This window comes from Falco naumanni, chromosome 10, assembly GCF_017639655.2.
Source record: "Falco naumanni isolate bFalNau1 chromosome 10, bFalNau1.pat, whole genome shotgun sequence".
Taxonomy (NCBI): Eukaryota; Metazoa; Chordata; class Aves; order Falconiformes; family Falconidae; genus Falco; species Falco naumanni.
In genome coordinates this window covers 28,621,228-28,641,205 of record NC_054063.1, presented here as the reverse complement: position 1 = coordinate 28,641,205, position 19,978 = coordinate 28,621,228, and the positions used below count along the sequence as shown (strand labels likewise).

Below are 19,978 nucleotides of genomic sequence, written 5' to 3'. Positions count from 1 at the left end.
GCCTCGGCTGTCCTGCTTAAACCCATATGCACCTATGAGTTACAGCCCTACATCTCGGGGAAGCTGGAGCTGTAAAATATACGAATTCTCTGTTCAGTGTATACTTCTGACACTGGCCATCATTGGTGACACACAAAACCAACCAGCTTATTTCTTAGACTTTTTTTTTTTTTCCCTTAAGCAAGGGGACTTTGAAGTAATTTGCTCACGGGCAGTGTGATCTTTAAAGCTCGCTCTGAACTCAGCTCATTCAAGTCCTGTTCTTATGTGAACACTTTAAATACAGCACATAGGTCTTTTTCTCCTCTCCCCAAAGTGACAAACAGTAATGATGGCTTGTGAAATCCAATTTTGCATTTTACTTCAAAGTATTTTATTTCATAAGCTCCTGAAGCTTTTTGTATTGATCCCAGTTAAGGTCATCTATCTGCCAGTTGCTACTAGTCTTTTCCTCACTGCTGACTGTGGCACGTCTGCCACCGAGGAAAATACGAAACCTGACAAATGGATACAGCCGGAGAACTTCTGAAGCTGTGTATATGTCTTTCTGCATCTTCGCAGAGAAAGACATAAATCTAGGCTTATATAGTTATATATTTTGTGTACATAGAGACAGTTAAAATGTACCTAATATAGACAGGACAGAAATGAATGTACATTTTAATATGTTTCTCACACAACAAGTTCATATACGTTTTATAGATGACAGTTCAGACATATTAAAATATAAAGAGGTATCAAACAAAAAAAATACCTATTTGAGTTCAAGCAAGCACAATTTTGTCTTCTTAGACATGCACTCCCCCAAAATCAGGATATAGGGAAAAAATAAATCTTTGTATAAATTATTACTATGGTCACAAGAGCTAGTGAAGGACCATACCAAATTGTTCTGACTTCCTGACAAATCAGAATAAAATGCCTTTTGAACTAGATGGCAATCCATTGAATTGGAATTATACATTAGGGCTACAACTATCATGTCGGGCGGAGATTCAGACCCTGTAAAGTCACCTTCAGAAACTGGGCATGACCTCTTTTTTCAAGAGTAACGGGTGCAATAATTTGGGCTGCTTCTTTTGCTTTGTTCTCACATGTCCCGAGAGCTCCAAAGGGAAACTGCAAAGGCAGCAGGACTCTCACCACGCCGATTTGCTGATGTCCTACTGCTGATAGGAAATTAGCTCGGTGTAAAACAGCCACAGATGGGCCTCCAAGCCAAGCCTCTGCATGGCGGGCAGGCAACGCTGCTGTGGCTGTCAAAGAGGGGGCTGAGTAGCAAAGATTAATTCAGATCGGATTCTTCCCAAAAGTAGGAGCTGAGCTCTGGGGTGCTGGTTCAGATCTTGTTCTGGTGACTGTATGGTCAAAACATTTGCCTGTTAGAGCTCTCCTCTTTTTATCTTTGCATTGGGAAGATGGGAAATGAGAAAGACGAGCAGCAAAATTCACACACATAAAAAAGCATATTTCAGCCCTCTCCCATGCTGGCTCCTCAGCTTTTTATAACACCACTGCCAAGTTAGTTTTATAATGTTTATGCTACCTCAGTTTCCTCATAAATATTGTTGAACTGGCATTAGCGAGACCAAACCACCACAGTTCAGATCAACGATCTGATTTGTCTAGACATGATGCATATTACAACCATTTGCAAGTTCTTCGTCCAAACCACATTAGGGGCTTTCTCTCATGCTGGCAGTAGCTGAGATTATGCAGGGGTTTAGTAGTTGGGGGCCTGAAAGAAGGAAGTTCATCTTAAACCTGAAAGATAAGGCTTGGTCTAATTGCTATATTGTGGCTGGTAGGATCCTCAGAGAGAAGCCAGGTAATTAGAGAAGGAAGTGTGGCAGGTGGAAGAAAGTGTTACGGTCTTTGTAAGCTGGTGATGGGAAACTTGCATGCAGGAGACAATCAGACAAGGGCAAGAAAGAAGTTTTAGCTTCTGTGTGAAGATAGATGAATACCAAAGAATATGGCAGCTCTTTGAGTTCTGGCCCTAATACTACAACACCTTGTTTTCAACTCAGCCTCTGTGGGATATGGCAAATGTAAATAAAACCACCTCAGAAATGAAAGTGTCTCTATTTGTGTAGTACTTGTAGCTGTTTAAACTACTTTTTATGTCTGTGTTTATTTGATTCCAACCTGACATGGCAATTACTATGAGTGGCATTTAAATGACTAAAGCATTTGCAAAAGAGACTGCATCTCCATTTCTTTAGGCAAAACAGCAGCACAATCGTCATAAGCTTTGGACCATCTAAACTTGAATTTCTGTCCTAAAATATCCAATTATTTCCCAGTAACTTGTAAGTAGCTTTTCTAAGGAGAAGTCCTTCACAAAAGGTTCTTAAATAACATAAAAAAAGCCCCATAGCTCTGTCAGATTATTCTGTTCGCTGCAGCTTGTTACACCAAACACACTCTCAGACAGGTTATGCAGCTCCCATATTTAAATATTCTTTGCCTGTAGTTGATAGTCCTCTGCTTTTAAAGTGTTGTAATGCTGCATTCTTTCAAGATCACTGTGAGGTGAATCATACACTCCATGACTTTAGCAAAAGAATAGCTTAATTAAGGAGTAAATGGTGGGGTTTGCCATTTTGTCCTAGATGAACAACTGAAATGGAAGGATTAAACGTTCAGAACAGGAAGACACAATGTAATGCAAAAAAACTATTTTAAGTCCATCTTACCCCTCTACATTGTATGCCATAAAGAAAAATAATCTATTGTCTTTCCAAAGACAATGGCCCTGACTGTACATCTCTTGTACAACAGAAAGAATAGCAATCCTGAAATTATTCTAAATTTCACATGCCTATCGATTCCTTCAAGTTACAAGAGCTAAACAAAGACAGAGAATCACACTTTGACCCCTTTAAAAACATCAAAGTGCCACACTATCAGTCCTGAATCTTCCTTACAATCCAACCTTTGCTGATTACGTTACAGTGCAACTGATTATTCATAATCTGACCTGAAACTACAAATTATTTATTGATTTTTCTCTAATATTATCAAGTTCTAAAGAATAATTACTGGTGTAATAGTTAGCCAAGTTGTTATGAGAATTGTAAGCCCTTTTGGTTAATGCATGGCATATGTCTGAGGCATTCAACTAATTCACATATCTGTCTGCACTATTAATAGAGAAGGTTACATGCCAATTATCCAGGGTTCAATCAGCCTGTTAGGATACAATAGCTGCAGTGTTCACACACTTGATGTGCCACATTCCTCACAGACATTATAAGCAGCTGGTCCAGATAAGACCACTGGGGCTTTAATATTTAGGAATCACTCCTTCATCCAACCTGGATTGCGATTTTTTTTATTGTTATGTTAACTGTGGTTCTTTTGTTACCTCTAATATCTCTCTCCCCCTTTTTTTTTCTTTTTTTTTAAATTATTTTTAGATTCAGCAGTATTGAAGTCAACTGACATTTCCCTCCTGTTAGGAGGGAAAACAGACCGTTGTTAATGGCTGTAGCAAACCAGTAAGACACAATAGATTCAGGAGTCCTCCAAATTCCACCAAACTAACAGCTTTCTTCTGTCATGAGGAGGCATGTCAATACCTCTGGTATCACCCAGATCTGCGAAAAGGAGCACGTTGAAAAGACTGTTCCATACTAAATGCTTATATCTCATTTAATTATTTTGCCTGCCTTACTTAAATACAAAATAATTCAAAAAAAATCAAGACATTAATTCAGGTTGTTATTTGCCCTGCATTTTTATTTTGTTGTTGTATTTTGGGGAATAGTAACTTTAGAAGAAGTATACTTATTTAGTTTAGGGAAAGGTAAGAAACAGCATGCAAACAACCAATTTAGAGTGCCATGTTAGTGAAGCCACTGTGAGCTCGATTGGGGATTTCACCACATGAAAACCAGACATTCATCTGTTCCCATGGAGATATTCCTTCTCCCAGTCAATCAGGGAGCTGTTCAGGTCAAACAATAGGCAGTGGTTCCTTTTCTCATCTTACAAATAGATACCCCCTCCCTCCTTCTCCTTCTATTTACGGGTATTCTCGATAACATTTAAACACCTACAAAACAAGCAATTATATTTTCAAATGATGAGGGAAAAGTGTTTGCTGAGATTTTTTCAAGCTTCCAGAAAAATTAATAGGGGCCTGAATTAAATAAAAATGAGACCATCCTGCACTCTCACACCCTAATATTACGTGCACACTGAACTTTTCTCATGCAATATTTATATGAAGGTAAAATTAAGATTATCTTCACAGGACTCGAGCATCATTTGTTGCCAGGCCACCCTAAAAGTTTGTGAATCAGTGTGAGATAACTGGATGTAACTTCTTAATTGTCAGAACAGAGCTAAAAGAAAGGCAGCACAAAATGATGCTGGGGAAAGCGCACAGTGAGATTACTCACACAGCCATTAGATATTTCCTAAATATAAAACAGCACACAGAAAGCAGTTGTTCAACACAGAACAGAAGATGGAAATTATGTTTTTTAACAATGCTACTCCTGCTCAGGTATTTAGGCCAGGCTAAAGGACCCCATATCAGAGCACGTGGGTGGGATGCTTCATTACAAACTCAGTCAATTTAGAATTACATTTTTTTTCCTCACTGTTGCCCATTTCCACAAATTTGTGCATTTAAACATATTGTTCTATAATTTACACGTAAAATTATATATTTTTATATACTATTACTTAGGAAACTAAGAAAAGATACACTTTTTCTACTCTTAAAAAATTCTTACCTTATACGTGATCAGGTATTGCATTTTCCTCTCTCAGAACACCTCCGTATTACTAAGCTTTGCAACTGCCCTACCACTTGGGCCTGCACAATCACTCCACCTGAGGAAGGGCACCCATTAAACCAAACCGTTTAGCATCCTCTTTCCCCTTATTGACAATTTCAGAACCTGCAGACCATTTTTGACAGAGCTGCTGAAATTTCTTAATTAATTTCTTGTTTAATTCATCACAGTGATGATTAATCCCTTGGGTTTTATGCAAAGGATGACTTGGCAGAGGGGAGAGAGCACCTAAACCGAGGGAAAGGCAAGTAAAATTCCATAGTTATTTAAGCATCAGGTAACTAATCAGCACATGCAAGGCCAACAGCTGAATCCTGGTGTCCCTGCTCAGCCAATAAGCCAAGAGATAGAGAAAGAGATGAGTTGCTGCTGGATAGGGAGAAGACATGGGGTTATTGCATAGAGTGGGAATCAGATTCATGCATGGTGTTATGTTGGCAGGACAGGGGGATGTAAGAGTATGTAGCAGAAATGCATACAAAACTGAAGTTCATTAATTCTCAGAAAAAAAATTCCTTAAAAGGTTTGCCACAAAACTTGTGCCTGAAAAGCAGTGTCACAGCTTTGCGTGTACATGTGTAAAGTTAAGTGTCAGATACCAACACTCTGATATCTGGCTCAGTGGTCACAGCTGTGTAATGGCTACTAGTACTTAATCACTTAATAAACACTAATGTATGAAGGGAACTTCCCACATTAAAAAGAAACAGCAAATCCACCACACGACTCTCCTCCAAGTTCCTCCTTAAATATTGTCTCTACTGGGAGGCACCAGCATCTGTTCAGCTGGGCTGCAGGGACTTGTCCCCCAATGCTCTCGCCCCCCAATGCTCTTGCCATCAGGTTGTGCTTCCCCCGGTTTTATTCACTGATTGTCTCCTACACTTGGAGGCTAAACTCCTCGGGAAGGCTGTGTACACAATGCCTGCTTTTATGGAGGATTCATAGTGGGCCTCTTGGTGTTACTGTATTACAAACACTAAACAAAGGTAGTCAGCTCCTGCCAGGGGTGTGCTCGGACACCACCTAGCCCTTACAAAGCATGGCAGCGTTCGCCCATGCAAGCGGCTAGGATTTCAAAGTGGCATTAAACCAAACTAGAAATGCATTCACAGCAAACCATCAAGCATGATTTTCCAACAGGCTTTTAAGAAAATGATAGGAAGGAAATCGCGCGGCATAAGGGGGAGATCTCTGTTCAGAAGAAATCTCAAGCAGAAGTTTAAAGAAGAATTCGTGTTCAGCTCACTGAGTAAGAATAGAACAGGAAACTGCAAATGACACCAGCGGTTTGGGTTGTACGATTAAGTAACTGCTCTCCTTTTTAATGAAGTCACTGAAGTACAAACTAAACAGCAAAGCAAAGCAGTAAAGTCAATAGCGTTAAATTCTCTTAGCTTTAAACAAGCTCGGCCAGTTATACGGCTTCTCACCAAATTGCATTTCCATCCCCACACGGGGCGATTGCATTTCTGGGAGCGGTGGGGCTGGAACAAAGAGCCGTGCGCTCCGGCCCGCTCCTGGCCCGACCCCCTACACAGCCGGGGGGGAAATAAATTATAAAGTCAGAGATAGTTAATAAACAAACAAAATTAAATTTCACACTGCAAATGTAACTTGGTACGAACTGCCCTTTGTGCCGTTTAGCAAGAGCCCGGTGACCACCTATTCTGGGCAGTGCTTTCTCACCTATTGAGGGAATGCATTTGCAAGTGACTTACCCTTTGAAACACTCAGCGCTGCTGAAAGGGGGCTGATGGGCTGGCACCTGTAGTTAAAACGCTTTTATCTATTGAATAAGGCTTGACTGAATTAACCGTTTTAAAGAAGAGCTCTCTGTGGGCGCATACTGTAGTTAACCCGTTCCAGGCTCATCGTTACCACTGGCTGGCCCTGCGGGGGGTTCGGCTTTCCTCCCTGCTGGGAAGAAATGGTCCTGTGCAAAACAGAACGGCTTCCCAGGCGTGCCCAGGGCTCCGGGCAACATCCTACAGGAGATTATTCAAAGCCAAGACTTCGCACTGAGTTCCCATATTCCCCTTGCGCCTTGCTAGGTACCGCCCTGGGCGGCCGCCGGCGGCCCCAGGGATGCGAATGGAAACCCGGATAAACACGTGTGTGTAAACATATCCAACGGTATTTTATGGAATGATATTTTACAATAAGGCTAACGGTTAAATAACATTATCAAGATGGGAAATGAAGTCGTGGATTTTATTTCCTTTTACTTCTTCCGTGGAGTATTTCAAATACAGTATAGTTTTGCAGATGGCTGAAACTGTTCAACTGGCTACGGCAAAGCAGGGCGAGCTGACAGCCATTCAAAAGGAAGTTACACGTCGTATTAAAAATAAGCTAGAACTGTATGTAGTATTAATAGACAAATACAAAAAGGGAAAGTAGCAAACAAAACATTACCTGGAAAGGGCGGGGGGGGGGGGGGGGGGGAACGACACGAACATTCTCAAACCAAAAGCAGAACTTTTGAAGAGCTAGAGACTCAACCTCTGGCCATACCTAAGAAAAGGCAAAGCAAATCAGTGGACTAATTGATCCTAGAAGCAAACTGAATCCTCGTTAGGGATTTTATGCTTGCAAAAGAGGGTGGAGGGAGATCAGGCAAGAATAATTAGTAGCAAGAAACCTTTCCCCTCCCAGAAAAGCCTACATCAGGTCTGAGAAGGAAATCCTAAGAGAAACTCTGCTTCCACTTAAGTAAAAAGGGACATACATGTTTCTTTCACAAAGATGAAAATCTTAGCCTAGGTGGTGGAATCATTCTGTAAGTGCTGAAGATTTACTGCCCCTAACATAGGAAAAGCACCCTCAAATGACTAGTTTACTCCAAGTTGAACTGGTGCAATTTTTAATATTCCACAGGAAAACATCTATTTGATGGAAGGAAACGAGCACTGCCATCAGAGGGACCAAGCTGGGTTTTGCCAGGTGTGGTATCTTAAACTATCGACAATGTCCTGATCTGAAGTTACAATGGCGCAGGAAATGCAGGCTCCCAGCCCGTCCTGTGCTCAAGGCATCCAGACCCCAAGAGAAGTGAGCAACAATGAAATCAGCAGCCAGCAGAACACAGCTATCATTTTAAAATAATATTTGCATTTTTATATTGCCCCGATGCAGCAGAATAGTCACAGGAGTGTGGCATGTACGTGTTTAGACTGGTGAAGTGGAAGGCTAAACTGCAGAGGCCTAAAACCACACATCAACAGTGATTCATATGAATTAATTATTGTATGCATATTTTCTGATTTTTTCTGTTCCATTATCTGGGAAATTCTGGGGAAATCCTGAATCCTTTGGCATCAGTAGCAAAACTCATTAATTTCAAGAGGACAGAGTGAATATTGATACCAAAGTCAGATCTCCACCGCTACCAGGTTCCATATACAAGACTATTTCCAGGATGATGACAATTAGGCTGAATTTAGATTATCTTTATCCCTGTATGATATTTATTCAAACCAGATGCCTCAAATTCCTTATGAATGCTTACAATTACTATTAATCAAGTATTCATATCGTACAGATTGTAATCAAGTGTTCAGATCTGCAGTCTGCTTCAGATATCAAAACGATAATTTTTTTAAACTTCCTTCGCCAAAAAGGGATCAAAGAAAAATACAGTAACCAATACGTAGCTCCCATGAGCTGTCACACAGAATCAGCCTGGAAAATTCCTACAGAAAAGAAAATATTAGTAGTAATATCTTATATGACTTGTGCTGGGTAGTACTCAGGAATCCCAGTGATGAATTAGGACCTCATGAGAATCCTAACACAGACTGAAGAAGTCCTGTCCCAAAGGCACCACAGTTTTGAGATTACTGGGCTCTCAATACTAATCTACTTACTGGGATGAGGTTTTTGTAGGAGCCAGTTAAGAAAATAGTACCTACAAGACAAATCATATGGTATGTGTTCTTTCCAGTGGCACACAGTAGTACCCTACAGACCACAGTTTCTGCAGCATGGGCTTTTCATTGAGAAAGCTGTGATGCTGATGAGACTTAAGCTGAGTAACGTAAATATACCCTGAAATGAATAAACGGGGCTGACACATACTTTATTCACACCCTGATGCATTGGTTGCACAATCTTTGACTTTAGAAACAATTCAAACAATAATACTAAGTGTAGAGGCATAGAGAAGAGGTATGCCATGGAATGCAGACCATGGGCAAACAACAGACCCGATGATTGTTCTTGGTTTAGAAGAATATGTAAACAAAATGGCCATAAAACACTGAGCTTATGCGTACTACATATTTACCTAAGTATAACTGCTCTGTGGAGCAACCAAATCCCACTGTATGCAGGAAATAAAGTTTTCTAACAGGATGTCAGCCAAAGGAAATAAAATAACTCAGGGTTTTTTAGCTATCCTTACTGCTAGTTGCTATTAATTTTCCTGAATACACACAAGCAAGGCCTTTGACATCAGACCTCAACAAAATGCACCGATACACTCACTGATTTACTTCCAGGCAAAAACGATAATAAGCCTATCATATGGCTAATCAGTAAGTTTGATTGTAAAGCAAACTGTTTACAGTAAGAACATGTTCACCCCAATATATAATGAATAATAATAAATGATATCCACCAATTCTTTAAACTCAGATAATAGCCTAAAGAAACTGAGGATATTACACAGTAAAAAAAAACAAAAAAACAAAAAAACAAAAACAACCCAACACTGAAAAAACTCCTTATTTCCTCTTAGGCCTTGTTGCTCTGTTTGGAAATGTGGACAAACATATTTCTAAGAATGCCTTTTGTTAGTGCAGCATGATTACACGATCCTAGCAGTACCACAGACACAGGAGGAGAAAGAAGCAGTGCTAATGTGGGCTGGCTTTCATCACTTGCATGAAAGTAATTCCTGTAACATACTTTCGCATGACGAAATTAAGATACTGCAGATACGTCATTGATTGGAGAGCCTTACCTGAAGTCCAGATTTTATACATCAAGGGACTTTTTACTCTAGTTCTTTTCTTGCCTCATACTCATTGGTTTTCTATTAAAACCAAAATAAAAAACACTAGTTTTCTGCTGAGTTTTCTAAAGCTCAGTCTTCACTCCATGGGTGATAAATTTGGAAGGTTAACTTCTATTGAGCTGTTGTGGGTTTTGTTTTTTGATTTGCACAACTGAAACTCAGTCAGTAAGCCGGTACACCAGCCCTGACTCAGCTCTCAAGTATGTCAGTGTATCTTGGGTGTGACTGCACTAAAGTCAAACCGGTATAAAATTAAAACAAAAGTAAGTGTGAAGGGTAGTCTGAGTGCCGCTGGGTAACAGGGTAACAAAGCAGCGACCAGGCTTATTCCAGAGAGTCTCCTCCCTGATTTTCCAGTGGGGTGCACTGCCCCTCAGCCTGGCAGAAGTGATTCCCACCTCCCCAAGATACACAGTACAGTGAAAAGCCAAGCTGTCAAACTCAGAGGATATCACCGGTGAAACAGCATGCGCACGCACCTAAGGGAAACCAGCAGATTAGCAACAAAGCGTTCTGAGTTTAAAAAAAAAAAATAATCTGCAAAAGGTCAGGGACAGAGTAAACAGAAATCTGCCAAATCCTGCCTGCGTGGTGGCTGACACCCTCGTTTTTGGTTTCATCTTTAGGCAGCTGTAAAAAACAAGCCTCTTCCCTCCCCCTGCCTGGATGCAGGCGTTTGCTGTGCGTTCTGCTGGGACATGAAGAATATTTCTCATTCACGGTGCTGCAGCGGGACGCCCGGAGAAGCGGGATCCAGTTAAGGTGGGGCCCAGCCTTACCCAGAACCTTGGATTCAAGGGAGAGGCAATGACACTATGGAGCTCTTGCAAAATAACTAAGGAAACTGTTCTTAATACAAGAGGCCACTTCTGGCTGTCAGAAAAGAAAAAAAAAACCCTTCATTCAACAGCACAAGAAAGTGAAGGTTATTTTAGTCCAGGCATGACAGTGTAAAACCGTAAGCATTTGAACTTAGACCTGCTTTGAAAGGCATAAAAACTAAATAGGATCACAGTTTGTCATAAATTGTTGCTTAAATTGTTCCTGTTTTCTGGCCCGTAGTTGCTCAGGCCCCTGAAAATTTGGCACCAGACACAACTCTCAAGAATATAGCTTTGCACTTACAGAAAGGCTGTATATATTCCCCACGGAGAGCCGAACCTAAAGCTGAGAGCAGGCTCTAGATTGTCATTAGATTGTCACCAGTGCTTGCACTGGGAACTGAAATGAGAAGAGTATGCCAGTTTGTTTTTTTTTAATTTTTTATTTAATAAAACCCAGTGAACCATGTGCTTAAAGTTAAGCACATGTTTAAAGTGCTTAAGGATATAGAATGGCTTAATGTATGTCTTTGGAAGGACAGAGCTGATAAAACAGATTACAGTTTTACCACAGAACTGACACAAAAATGGATTCAAAACCTCTTTTGAACTAAACCCAGCTATAATACATCCTTTGTCTACACCAAAGACTTCTGGCTTCGTAACCAGCAAACTGGATTTATATTACGTAAATTTTCCCCAAAAATGTTAACTGTGTCCTCATACCATTTTTGTTAGCTCTTCTGAAAACAAATCATAAGTCTTATTTATATGGTTCTGACATCCTTGGTACAGACCAAGTGGTGACTTTAAACCACTCCAGTTATATTAATATACTTCACTGATGACTCTTCATTTTGGAAAACAAGCAGTCAGCTCAGCATGGTTGTGTAATAGTAATTCAGTAAGCTAGAAAAGTTGCCCATGTGGGCAAGCACACATGACTTTTAGTCCTGGCATATAATCCCATAGCATTGGCAAAGCGAGTTTCTGGGGGAAAGGACTTGTCGTTCTCTTTTAGCATTTTACAGCGACTAGCTCAAAAGCTCCTGATCTATGACCACATGGATTACTTAATATTAATCGTTTCATTATTAATGACATTATTAATTGGGAAGCTACAGCTACATTCTCTCCACCACAACCTACCGGTAGCCCTGCAAAACTTTATGCTGGCACGGTCCTGAGGGACGGCACAGCGTGTGTGTGAATGGAAAGCACAGGCAACATGAGGGGACAACAGGATACCCTAAAAAAGAGCAACATAAGGAGGACTCACCTATACAGGCCAAAGCTGCCTGTCGCCCCTGCTCGTCCTACCAAAGCAATAGCGGAGCAAGAACTTAAAGCACGTGGTGGGGTTGCCTGGTGTGATGTTCAAGCTCAGCAGGGTGTTTTGCAGGGTCTTCCAAAGACAGCAGGCACAAGCCCAGCACATACAGCTATTCCCTAGCCCCAACAGGCCAAACTGACCCCATCTAAGTAAGAACAAGATTAAATCAGTTTGGGAGTGACCACACGTGCCATTATGCGGCCAAAGGAGTGAGCAACAGCCTCGGGCAGGCAGTGAGGAGCCTGGTCCACCAGCTCAGCCACAGCCAGAGCAGTGCATCTGTCCGCAACCCGCGTTTCTTTCCTTTTCTGCTGGCCCTCTCTCTCCCCTACCAACACACACACACACACACAAGTCAGTATTAAAATTAGAGACTGTTAAACAGCTTAGCTAAATTTATATCCATACTCAGCACTGTACTGCTTCCTTAAGGGAACAGCTTCCCTATCGGAGAGCTGTTGGTTTACATCTATCATTCTCTTTTCCAGCCCGTACAATGGTAAACACCTGTTCATTTAGCAGCTGATGGAAGACATAATAGCTGTGTAACTGTAAATAGTCAGCAGCTGTAAACGTTGATGCAAATCATACCTAAATGATTGAAAGAGCTGACAGAGCCCATTATGCATCCTGTGAGCAACACCGCTCCACTCTCCTGGCATTTCATTTTTTCTGAGCAGTGACAAGCCTGGTTTTGCTCAAGTTAGGGGATGGAAGTACATTCTTCACTAGATCTAAGAATCTGTAACACCTTACTCTTGTGGTTAAAGTTTTTAAGTGATCTTTTGATAAGAATTACTGTGCTCTGGCTCCTGTCCCAGCTCTGCTGAGGGCTGAGGCTGAAAGATATATTTGAAGTTGCAACGCTAGAAAATCGGTTGCGGGTGGAGAATGGCAAAACTGCCTGTTCTAACTGAAAATGACACTAGTTTTGAAAATATCTATGGTAACACCATTTAGCAAAATCATTTTTAAAAACAGATCAATGCAGGCGAACTACCTCTCCCAGGAGTTTTTGGCTGAACGCTTACTATGCCAAAACAGGGAACAGCTTTAACTGAAACACACACGCATGCACACCCACCCACCCCTTCACATACTTCTTTTCACAGCTAGTAGGAAGTAGTATGGTTTAACAGATAAATCACTGGAGTGAAGTTCAGGAAGCTTTAACTATATCAGTGCTATTAACTCAAATTGTGCCCTGCTTCTCAGGAAAGGGCCCTTGGGGTGCTCATGCAGGGCATGGGACAGCACTTGCTGGGTACGCTGTGCCCTCCTGGCTGCCTGACATTTGTCCTATCTACCTGCCTTGTCTCCTGAAGGTGCTTTGTACAGAGCAATGTTTTGCTGCTGAGTGGCAGATGTGCTTTTCAGGCAGTTCCTCAGCTGTGGCCATGGCATTTGTCCTTCCATGCTGGAGCCCCTGGAGCTCACCTTTGCCAAACTCTTCTGCAACTGCAATGAGGGGGAAGTTGATGTGGCATCACCAAAACACACTGAGGAGTTCACATGGAGGGGACAGTGGAGATGTGTGGGCATACTGCTGCAGCTGCTGCTCCCAGGGAAGCCACCCAGGCTGTGGTTTGTACTGGGAACAGTGGTGCCACCTCTTCCTGTCCTTTCTTGTTCATGCTTGCAGGGATGCCGGATCGGAGAACTAATCTGTCTGAGGATGAACACAGGCACAGGGAGAATTTATGCCAAATTAAAGCTACTGTAAAACCACAGCCTGAAGGCTTATGTTTACATTAAAAATGCCACACAAAAATGTCATAACCTGATTCAGGATGACTACAATGACAAATGGTTTCTCCTGAAAATCAGCCCAGCATCTTGTAAACACCTTATGGAAATTAGCAAAATTCATCAAAATTCAGAGATACAGGTTGAGTATGTTTTTGTATTGCTCATTGACCAGATAAAATATTTATAACCAGGGTTTTTCTTATTGCTTTATCTGTTTTTATGAAGTCTAATTTAAAGAAAGAAACCCATAAAATAGGAAATTACAGTTTGAAGCACACTTCTTTAGCATTGACTGTTAAAATTTTGAGAATTTTAGCTTTTAAGCAACGATACAGTATTATCTGTGACAACACAAAAATCGGTAAAACATACTACTTGCAAAACAGTGCTTGTATATATTTTTACACTAAATATTGTTCATTTAAATACTGATGAATAAAATGAATAAATAAAATAACGTCTCATGTTATAAATAACCGTGTTGTCTAACATCTTTAAGCTGCATGTCTTCTTTCTTTTTGGCTCCCTCTTCCTCCTACTCCAGTAGTGTCAAATTGCATTGAAGTCAATTAAGAACTGCTCATTTATTATACACACCTTGTTAAAGCAAGAAGGATAATTGAATGCCAAGACTCCCTTTCCTTCATGTCCATGATTTAAAGTAACACGATAGGTAATAAGGATTTTTGAGATTAGGTGGCTTATAAATAGATGTATAGGATTTTTTTTTTTAAAGGCCTCATTGTAAGAAGGCCCATTTCTTTGATTTTAACTATTGAAGTGTGCATTAACCTGTGGGGTTGATGTTGCAGGGACAGGGGGATTAAGCCCTTTTTTTGAATTTCTGTAAGTGAAAGGTTTTATTGGAGGAGGAGAACAAGGAGGGTGGCAAAGGCAAAAAGACAGCTGGGGAATGAATGATGAGCACAGTCCTTTGTGCCACCATTTGGTTTTAACACTGGGATTGCTGTGAAATGGTGGCTGATGCTAATGCAGTGGCAGCACAAAAATGCCCCAGCCATGATCCCTTCTGGTTAAGCAAGGTGATGTAAAAAGGAGAGAAAGAATCCCTAAAACATCTTTCTGACAATTCTTGCTTGTGACGATTATGAATACAGGCTGAAAGATTAACTTCTGCCTCTCACGCATGCATGGTTCAGTCCACCTGTATTGTGTCAACATTACCAAAAAGACTAAGGATGAACAATAAAAAAAAAAGTGCTCTGTTGCAACACCCAAACCTGGATTTTGTCTCACAGCTTTCAGTTATTAAATAATAACATTTAAGAGATTCTGGACAGGTACTTTGGACCCAGACAGCCAGACTGATGGAAACAAGTTTAGTTTTACTGGTCTGAAAGCACATGAAAGGTCCCAGTAGCCTTATCCACTGTGATGGAGAGAGCTGCATCTGGGCAGTGATGGTGTGTCTATGGGTATGCATGAGGAAGTCTCCCTGTTGTGAAAATCTCCCATTTCATAAGTGTCTTTTGCCAGAAAAGCAGAAAGATTTTAAACATAAAATACAGGCACTTCCCCTGCCCCCCAGTGCCTGTTTCCATACTGCTTCCTTTTAGACCACTTTCCTGTGCATGCAAAAATCTGAATAGTCACTTCCCCCCACCCCGAGGAATGTAGGTACAAATCAGATAAAGCAAGGTTCAGACTACTGAAATTTGCACCCATAAATTACAGTTCAGACAAGAAAGCCTTGCCCAAGCCATGCTGAAAAACATCTCCTTAAATGTTCCTTCCTTCTAAGCAAGAGCAGTCTAGTTCATTCAAGGTGACTCATTGAAATACATATTTAAGGCCAAGTGTCATCCCACTATTATTTATTAGCTGAACACAAAGTCCCCAAACCGAATTGGAAAGCCACAACCTCAAACTAGGGGAGTTTGCAATGCACTCGCTATACATTTATTTTGCCGTTTCTGAGAGAAAAATTTACTCCAGAGGCTTCAAAATATTAATTATCAGGTGTAACAAAAAAACAAAACCAAAACAACCCTCTTGAAGTACAGTTACTAGTTCCACATACCAGCCGTCTGGTAAAGTTAAATATGCTGGATGTTTTCTCAACCAATACGGAGCAATTAGGCTCGATTGTGGTTTAATGATTCTCCAAATGCCTTTTTTTGTTCTGCTCCTTTGTCCTGAGGGTTCTTCCTAGCACGTCGGACCCAACCGAGGGCGGATGATAAAGAGCACATGTTTGATTGGGAGGTTTGAATAAGAATTCATTCCTAACAGCTTTTACCCCTCAAGGAAATAATGGCATGAAGTAAATAAATAAACAAGCAAACAATTAAGAAACTGCCTCTATCCTATTTCCTTGAAGAAAGCAGAGCTTATTTTATTTTTATTTTGCTTCTGCTCCCGAGGGCGTCTTCCTCCAGCCAGCCCCTCCTGGGCAGTTGGGGCAGTTCAGTGTATTAAAGGTTTCAAATGCTGATGTTTAAATGTTTTCAGCGAATATGTTAATTACAATGGACAAGCCTTTAGCACTCTGCTGAAACAGCAGCCTGAACATTGTGTATTTAGCAGATCCTATAAGGTGATGACAGCTCACAAAGAGTTGATAAACGCCATTCCTCAGGAAGACAAATGTAAACCAAACCTCAAACCTCTGGCAATTTATTCACAAATCAAACTATTTTACAGTAACATTTTAAATTTAAGGGATTGTGAATTTTAAGAAGCAACAATAGAACTTCGGCTTGGCTTTTACTTGTAAGCATTGAGAAGGACGTGATATAAAATGCAAAAGTCAAAACAAAAGAAGCTTAGGAGGAAGGCATTAATATTCTCTACTTGTACGGTCCCGGCTCTCTGCTGCGATGGCTTCGCATGCTCCTTGTAGTAACTGACTGCAAATCCAGAAGTACAGAGTGAGTCCCTATCTTTTTCAAAGTAATGATATCTTCAACAGATCTGAAGGAGCAGATGGATTTCAGAGGTTATCTAGCTGGAGGGCTACAGCATAGCTCCGGTGAGCACTCTGACACGAATATGGACTCCAGCTAGCTTCCTTGGGACCCCCAACCCAGATGCCCCCCTGCTGGGCAGAGGGTTTGGGCAGCCATGTAGCTTACAAGTGTCAGACCTTGTTCATCAGCCCCTGACAAACACAGGAACCATGGGAGGAGCAACCAAGCACCTAAGGATCCCATGCTCCTGCAGAAGCAGCAGTGGCCCAAGGGAGTGAATGTCCTCTCGCTTGCAGGTGTACTGTCACTAGGGAGCTGCTGACAATAAAGATTGGCGCCTTCTCTCACAGGGATCTGCAAACCCCAGTGTCCCCACACAAATCTCTGGCCCTCAGGAACGTTTAGTGGAGTTGGGACAATACCTGGAGGATTTAGTTCTATAAACCATTTTGGCAGCTTAGTACAGGACCATAATTCTGCTTAAAGGTGTTTCAGTGGTATTATGCCCTTCTTACAGAGAGATTCTCATAAAATCTTATGGTTTATTTGTTTTAAAAAATGAGACAACTTATATTTTACCAGCAGCCTAAAATATGTCTTAGGGGTTTTAACTTTCTGTGGAAACCAGACTTTGGTTGTGAGAATGCTAGGTGCAATTCCCTGTTAACTTTAGAAAATGACGTATGTGGGAGCCATGAAATGGTAGTTGCTGACATACACACCACAAAAGAAAAAACAAAACCAAAAAACCAAACCAAACCAAAAAAAAACATAACCCCTGCTGCTTTCTTTTTGAACATAACTGCATGTAAACACAGAGAAACAAAAGCCTAGCGCAGGCACTGGACAATATTTGGCCAGTTGTGCTGTGTAATACTGTTGGCACATACAGATCTGCTTTTTTTTTTCCTTTCTTCTCCAGTGTTCATGGACTAAAGTGCATACCTGAATCATAGTTTTTTGCATACCTGAATCACGTAAGCTAAATATTTGCTGTGCACATACAATGTGGGTCAGTGCAGGATCAAAAAGTTAAGGGCCTCAATTCAGAGCTCTGCTTTGTGAATCCTGAAGTTCAGTTAAGTGATATTTTTTTGGCAGTAGTTCTAAAAGAGTAATCCTTTGGATTGTATATTTTCAGAAACACCTCTCCTAGCAAAAAAAGCCCACTCCATAAATAATAAAAAATGAGCTGCTTCTTGAGAATGCTGCTCTCAATTATAAGAAGGATAATTGTGTTTTGGGATAAGCAAGGAAACACTTCTATGCTGGGATATCATTAACTGAAACTGTGAATAAATAAGACATGTAATAAAGACCCAAGATATACCTAAGTACACCTCAAGTCATGACAATGTATATAGCTTTGATGAAATCAAAGAAGTTGCACCACTGATAAATCTGGCCCACTGGAAGGACACATGTGCAACCTGCTTTGTAAACCCTTCAAGAGATACTGAAACAACACTGGGAGGTTTTGTTTGTATATACAATACAGCATCACATAGTTGCATGAAACATTCTCATATTCATCTAGGGCTATTTTCTTACTACCGAAAAATCCACGGAGCTACATCTGGCTGTCAGAGCCTTGGGGGGCAAGGACGTGGAGGTGTATGAAGCTGTAAGGCAGCCTGTGCTTTGGACAGGTAGGGCTTGCTGCTATCCCAGATGGACAGTTCAGAGAGCACGTAAAAGAAAACCTGCCATAATCCAGGGGTGAGGTCCCTGAATAGTCTTGCTCCTCCAGTGCTATCCCAACCAACAGCTATATATATTAAAATACCCTTTTTACCGATTCCCCAAATTGACAATTATATATGTGTATATGTGTGTATATATATATATACGCAAGTATAGAAGTGCTCACACAACTGCCACATGAGGCTCCTACAGTGAAAATTCTATCTTAATTGATAAATATAATTTAATTTTTATATTTGTTGACCAAGCAGAACCACGTCTAAGGCAGACATTTCTCACGCTGATTTCAAGAAGGAGCATGTGATGAGAGAATCACTCACTCTACATAGTTTAAAATTCTTTCATACCAATTGCTCTACTTGTTCAGCTCTAGTGGAGGTTTGAAATAGATGCCATGCTCATGGATTTGATTCATACAGATTTTTGACACACATTGTGTGAGACCATTTCGAGATATTCAGCCTTTTTTTTTTTTTCCAATCAGCATCTTAATGATTCATTTGGAGTGCTTGCACACCAACTCACACAAAAACCCCTCAAGCAATGACTTACAGTAAAAATGTTTAGAGTATGTGTTGATGACTGTAGAACAGGTAGCATTATAATTTGTTAAAAGCTATTCAGTGTCTGGGAAAGATTTCTGACTAAGAAATCTAAAATATTTTGGGGTATTTTCATTGGGAAAATTTGAAACATATTGTCATCTACTGCATCTGCCTACAGAAGGGAAATTTTGTCATTCCCACCGATGTTAGAATTTGTTCAGCTGCATGCATGAAAGGTGGGAGTCTTTGTTTAGCCAAAGCTCTACTGAATTTCAGCATTTTTATTCTACATCAGCTGCTTTGACCACAGGCAGCAGAGGCCAGTTCCTCAAAAGGTGCTATGTGAGTTTGTTAATAAAGCAGTTTTATCCAGGAAGTTACCACTGTTCACATGACTGAGGTAGAAGCACTGAAGCACAGATTACATGATTTTCTTAAGATGACAAGTTCATTCGGTATCACAGAATAGAATAGAGGCATCCTAACTTCAGTTACAAACCCTGTGGAGCAGTCTATTTCTGATTAATTTTTAGTTGGTGCATTCCAAGTGCAGTTTCTGTATTCTGAACAATGGACGGTCTCCCAAATTCCAGCTAAATATTTTGTCCCACTCAGGGCACATAACTGCTTTCTAATTATCCACCCTATTTCTTGGTGTAATATAACACCCAAATTCTCTTCAGTAGTAAGCATCTTATTTTCTGATTGTTTATTTTTTCCACATCTTAATGCTTCAAACCTATAAGACTTCTAGCAAAAATTAACATTTATGCCCCGATTTATATTACATTTAATTGTAATGTTAGTAAGAGTGGCAATAGACAAATAGCCACATGAGCATCACAGCTGTAAACAGTATATTACTTTGCATAAAAATGTTATTTATTATTGTCCAAAACCTCCCACACATTAAAGTATTTCTTAGCCCAACTGTCCCTACAGAAAGCATTTCTAGAAAAAGCTTAGTTTCTAACTAAGAATGATATGTTACTTTTGTTTTGTGCAAGTACTGTATCTAATACTGTGGCTGTTTAGATCTTAGGTCATGGAAAGAAGAGAAAAGAA

At 40.6% G+C, this 19,978-nt stretch overlaps 1 long non-coding RNA gene across 1 annotated transcript in view; it reads left to right on the top strand.

Moving 5' to 3' along the window:
• Positions 1 to 14,169, top strand: part of LOC121095030 — a 29,131-nt gene extending 14,962 nt beyond the window's left edge. The window contains exon 3 of the long non-coding RNA XR_005829995.1: positions 10,458 to 14,169. This is a non-coding gene — a long non-coding RNA (uncharacterized LOC121095030). The remainder of the gene's footprint in view (positions 1 to 10,457) is intronic.
• The last annotated feature ends 5,809 nt before the right edge of the window (positions 14,170 to 19,978 follow it).